The sequence below is a fragment of the Rattus norvegicus genome, chromosome 16 (genome assembly GCF_021556685.1).
Source record: "Rattus norvegicus strain SHRSP/BbbUtx chromosome 16, alternate assembly SHRSP_T2T, whole genome shotgun sequence".
In the NCBI taxonomy this organism is placed as follows: Eukaryota; Metazoa; Chordata; class Mammalia; order Rodentia; family Muridae; genus Rattus; species Rattus norvegicus.
Window position 1 is genome coordinate 7,447,929 of NC_141549.1, and position 6,215 is coordinate 7,454,143.

Genomic DNA, 6,215 nt, shown 5'->3' on the forward strand with positions numbered 1-6,215 from the left:
TCTTTTTTAAATTGGGCATTTTATTTATTTACATTTCAAATGTTATCCTCTTTCCCAGTCTCCCTTCTGCAAATTCCCTATCTCATACCCCCTTACCCTGTTTCTATGAGGGTATTCCCCCACCCGCCTACCCACTCCTACCTCACCACCCTAGCATTCCTCTGCATTGGTGCACCAAGCCTTCACAGGACCAAGGGCCTCCCTTCCCATTGATGCCAGATAAGGCTCCTTCAGCTCCTTCAGTCTCTTCTCTAACTCCCCCATTGGAGTTCCTGTGATCAATCAGTCCAATGGTTGACTTCCAGCATCCGCATCTGTATTGGTCAAGATCTGGCAGAGCCTCTCAGGAGACATCCGTATCAGGCTCCTGTCAGCAAGCACTTCTTGGCATCAGCAATAGTGTTTGGGTTTGGTGTCTGCATGTGGGATGGAGCCCCAGGTGGGGCAGTCTCTGGATGGCCTTTCCTTCAGTCTCTGCTCCACTCTTTGTCCTTGTATTTCCTTCAGACAGGAGCAATTCTGGGTTAAAATTTTGGAGATGGGTGGTGGCCCTATCCCTCAACCAGAGGGCCATGCCTAACCTCTGGATATGGTCTCGACAGGTTTCCCCTCCCCTTTGTGGGGTATTTCAGCTAATGTCATCCCTGTGGGGTCCTGGGAGGCTCTTTCCTGGCATCTGGGACTTTCTGGTTGCTACCCCCAGTTCCCCATGCCCTATTGCTACAACCTCTGTTCAACTTCCTGACCCTCTGTACGTTTCCTCATCTCCTCCCATACCTGATTCTGCCCCCTTTTCCCCTCCCCCTCCAATCTTCCTCCCAAGTCCCTCCCACCCTCTATTTCCCTTGATTATTCCCCCCCCCCTTTTTTTTTTTTTGGTTCTTTTTTTCGGAGCTGGGGATCGAACCCAGGGCCTTGCGCCTCCTAGGTAAGCGCTCTACCACTTGAGCTAAATCCCCAGCCCCATTTTTCCCCCTTTTAAGTAGGTCTGAAGTGTCCACTCTTTGGTCTTCCTTCCTCTTGAGCTTCATGTGGTCCATAAGTTGTACCGTGGGTATTCCAAGCTCTTTGCCTAATATCCACTTATCAGTGAGTGTATATGATGTGTGTGCTTTTGTGACTGGGTTACCTCACTCAGGATGATATTTTCTAGTTTCATCCATTTGCCTATGAATTTCATGAAGTCATTGTTTTTGATAGCTGAGTAGTACTCCATTGTGTATATGTACCACATTTTCTGTATCCATTCCTCTGTTGAAGGGCATCTGGGTTCTTTCCAGCTTCTGGCTATTATAAATAAGGCTGCTATGAACATAGTGGGGCATGTGTCCTTGTTATATGCTGGAACATCTTTTGGATGTATGCCCAGGAGTGGTATAGCGGGGTCCTCAGGTAGTACTATGTCCACTTTTCTGAGGAACATCCAGACTGATTTCCAGAGTGGTTGTACCAGCTTGCAATCCCACCAGCAATGGAAGAGTGTTTCTCTTTCTCCACATCCTTGCCAGCATCTGCTGTTACCTGAGCTTTTGATCTTAGCTCCTGCTTGATTTCTTGTCCTGGCTTCCTTTGACAATGAACACTACTCTGGAAATGTAAGCTGAATAAACCCTCTCCTCCCCAACTTGCTGTCCGGCCATGATGTTTCATGACAGCAATAGAAACCCTAAGGAAGCCAAGCAGTTAGCCAGCCGAAGTGGGGGTTCTGCACAAACAGATGGCTAAGACACAAACGAGCAGTTGCAACAAAGACTCAGATAAATTAGCTAGGACATCCTCTGATCACGGGTTCCTAGAACAGAGTTGGGTCATTTTCCACAAGATTCTCCATCAAGGAGATCAGATTCTCGTCAGACAGGGGATGACCTCAGCACGAATACAAAACGAGGGAACTGCACCCTCTAGCCAGGTTACATTGTGAACGGATACTGAGCTTATCTTGATAATTTTATAACATGCATGCATACCAAATCAGATAGTGAAACATCTAATCTCAACCTTATAAACAAATATATTACCAGATTAAGTGATAACTTTTAACATTCCAAAGCCTAAAATAGCCCAGCTCAAGGCTGACGAGATGCATGTATATTTTATATGGAGCCACAACCAGAAACCATGCAGAAATCTCTCTACACATGGGTCAGTGCTCTGGTGCCTTCCTGTTCTGTATTTAAGCTCATTCAAAGTGCAGTGTCAGCAGAATCGAGGAGGGAAAAATCTGCATCTCTTGGAGCTTGTTTAATAAGAGCTCAAGGTCAGAAGGTGAAGCTCATGATATGAACAGCAGCTAAATCTCTTCCTATTTTTCCAGTGCTTTGTAAAACGACTGTAGCTGTAAATAAAGTGACAGAGGCTCTTTAGTGGCCACAACCCAGTGCATAGCGTGGCCTGAGATACTGAAGCTCGTGCTGCCTGTTGGATACAGAAATAGGAACAGAACCTTTTAAAAAAAAGACATCTCCTAGTTTTATTTCTTTATGTATTTTTATGTGTATAAATGTTGCCTACATGTGTGTATGTGTACCATGTGTATGCCTGCTGCCTGTGGAGGTCAGGAGAGGGCATCTGATCCCCTGGGACTGAAGGTATGGATGGTTGTGAGTCACCATGTGGATGCTAGGAACTGAATCTAGCCTGATCTATGTAGTAAGTTCCGTAACAGCCAGGGCTACATAGTGAGATCCTGTCTCCAAAAAATAAATAAGAGGGAGGGAGGGGGAAGAGGAGGAAGAAGAGGAGGAATAGAGGAGGAAGAGGAGGAGGGGGAGGAAGAAGGGGAGGAAGAGGAAGGGGAAGAGGGGGGAGGAGGATGAAGGGGAGGAGGGAAGGAAAGAAGTTAAGCAGAACTTAGGGAGCAAGCCAGTAAGCAGTGTTCCCTATGGCCAGTTCCTTCCACAAGTTGCTTTTAGTTAAGGCATTTATCCCAACAAAAGAAAACAAACTAAGAACTAAAGATTTACAAAAGTTATCTGCAAATACTATGTTAATGTATATAACGACTTGAAAATCCACAGACATAGGTTCCCACAGGAAGCATGGAGTCAATTTCCCAAGAATACCAAGGGACAGCTCTGTTCCTCATGAGGAGACCCACCACCCATGAAAAGACACTGCTCTCCCTCATTCTCAAGACCCAGCTATAGCCCAGGTGATGGGAAGTGTGACGCAAGGACAGGTGGCCTCAAATTTGGGTAAAGTCACATGATCCATCACAGAGACAGAACTAAGGAGGCTACTCCCAGCCCTTCCTACAGTCTTCTACAAGAGGCTTTGGCCACCCAACTCCTGGGAGGATGAATGCAGCCAGCTCCTGTGGCTTGATGGTATTATCATACTCATCAACATATTATGATATGATGATGAGTACGTGCCAACCATCTGTAACTCCAGCCCGGGACGTGTGTAAGAGTTATCTTCCCATCACTATGTAAACGCCTGAGATCATCAGCATGGGAGAAGGAAGGTCTGGCTTTGAGTCATGGTCAGAGATTTCAGCTCATGCTAGGCCTTGTTGGGTTTGAGCTTGCTATTACACTAAACATTATGATGGGCAGGAACAAACTGTGCAACAAACTGCTTCACCTCATGCTGAGTGGGAAGGATTAGTGGAGAAGAGATGGGTAGAGAAGAGAGGAGAGGGCCCCAATATCACCTTCAAAGGGATGCTCTTAATGACTCAATTCCTTCTACTAGGAACAACTCATGAGCTAGGGACTGGATGTCAACACATGGGCTCTGTGGGACATTTAAAATCCAAACTGTAGCAATATACCATTTTAGCAGAAGGGTTATTTCAAATAGAAGTAAAATTTGAAAATAGCAAATTAGATCTGGAGCAAGTGGTATAGAACCTGCCTACCATGTATAAGGGATGCCCTATCATTATTCCCAGCACCACCTAAAGAAAATATAAAAAATAATAAAAGTATGGTTGTCTTTTATCCCCCACTAGGTCCGGCAACTCAGTGCCCCAAGATATCTGCTGGATATCTTAATTCTCAGTCAGCAAAGCCTCTCACCCGCTCTGCTCCATCCCACATCACACTGCCAAAGGCCTCTCTCTGAACCTGTCAGCAATCTCTCTACCTACCTAGTTCCCAAGGCAGGTTTCCATGCCAGAAACACACATCCCAATTCTGTGGTGGCCCAGACCAGCTGCCTCACACTTTCTTATACTTAAATCGCTACATGAAAGAACACACAACACAATAACCTTTGGCCCAATTGATAAGATATAATTGCCCACCTAAACATACAAAGCCCAATATACAACCATCCCTTAAAAACATTCGTAACATCCTGTAAAGGTACAGGGTGGAATCTTAACATCACCTGCCATATTGTCTTGCTACGGCTTCTCTCCCTGTCCCTCCTGTCTCCTCTTCCTTCAAACTTTTTCTCCCGCCCATCCTTCCTTCTCATCCAATGACAGGCCTCGTTCTATCTTGTACCTGCCTCACCTGTGACGTCATCCCACAAAGGGCACTTGGACTCCTTCTTTAACAATCCCTCATCTCGAGGTACTTTCTACTGCTTGAGAAGGAGCCATGACTGTGGTGGCTTGAATGAGAACGGTCCTCATGGGCCCCTATATTTGAAGCCCATGCCATTTCTAGTTTTCTCCCTCTCTCCTTTGTGCCTGAGGCCATGATGCAACTCTTAGTTACTGTTCCAGTACCACACCCATCTCCCTATTGCCATGTTGTCATGGTAGTCACATGGGCCCGTCCTCTGAAGCTGTCAGCCTATAATATACTTCCTTCCATAAATTGTTTTCGTCATGGTGTCTTAGGACAGGAGGATAAAAGTAACTGACAGCCCTATATATAAAATATGTCCTCTACATATGTATATACGTATATTTATATTATATACAATATGTCTTTGTCTTAGGGTCTTATTGCTATGAACAGACACCATGACCAACATGACTTTTAAAAAGGACAACATTTAACTGGGACTGGCTTACAGGTTCAGAGGTTCAGTTCATTATCATCATGTGGGAACATGGCAGCATCGCTGCATCCAGGCAGGCATGGCGCAGGAGGAACTGAGTTCTACATCTTCTCCTGAAGGAAGCCAGGAACAGACTGAACATCCCCAGGCAGCTCGGAGGAGGGTCTCCAAGTTCATCCCCACAGTGACACACTTCCTCCAACAAGGCCACACCTCCTAATAGTGCCACTCCGTGGGCCAAGCATATTCAAACCATCACAGTTTTCTACACTGGAAAATATTAGCAATCTTTCCAATTTAGGACAGCGATCTGAAGTAGAGAGAAACCTATAGAAATAACCTTGTTAAACCAGCCCTGTGATCCTCACTGCTTCTCCACAGAATGAGCCATCCCACCCCTCAGCCCTGTCACATTTTCTTAGAATTCTACTCTTTCTTTAAGTCAGCCTGTATATAGACCTTACTTCTTTGACTCTTCATTCCCTGACCTGTGTCATGGAAACTTATTTTAGTAAACATATGTGTAATTCATTTTTCCTATTTATCTTGTGTTTATTTAATTACAAGGCCCAAATAAAAACCCTAAGTTAGCAATTGTAAAAATTTGCTTTCTCTCTAACCTTGCAGATACTTGAAGTGCCAGGGTGGGGGGGGGGCACCCAAGGGAGGATTGTGGGAGAGGGAGACCGGGAGGAGGGCAGTGAGATCGATATAAAGTGAATAAGTAAAAAATTAAATTAATTTAAAAATTTGCTTTCTGTACAACCATTTATCAGATACTGAACTATATGTTAGACATATCCCCCTTATTTTTCATGTCAATCCTCGGAGGTGGGGAATCAATATCTCTGTTTCATATACAAGTAGGCAAAGAGCCAGAGATGTTAAGACATTTCCCCAAGTTCACACAGCCATCTGAGAAGGTCTCGCCTTCTAAAGGAAGAGGCTGTTATATGCTACACTGCATGCTTACGTGCTGTTACCCCCAGATCACAGGTTGAAATCTTTTCTGTTTAGATTTATTGATTATTACTTACATGTATGCCTACACGCCAGAAGAAAGCACCAGATCTCATTACAGACGGTTGTGAGCCACCATGTGGGTGCTGGGAATTGAACTCAGGACCTCTGGAAGACCAGCCAGTTCTCTTAACCTCTGAGCCATCTCTCCAGTCCCCACAGGTTGAAATCTTAACTCCTCATGTAAGCAGCAATTCCAGGAGGAAATCTGGTCATTGGAGCCACTGTAGTCTAAC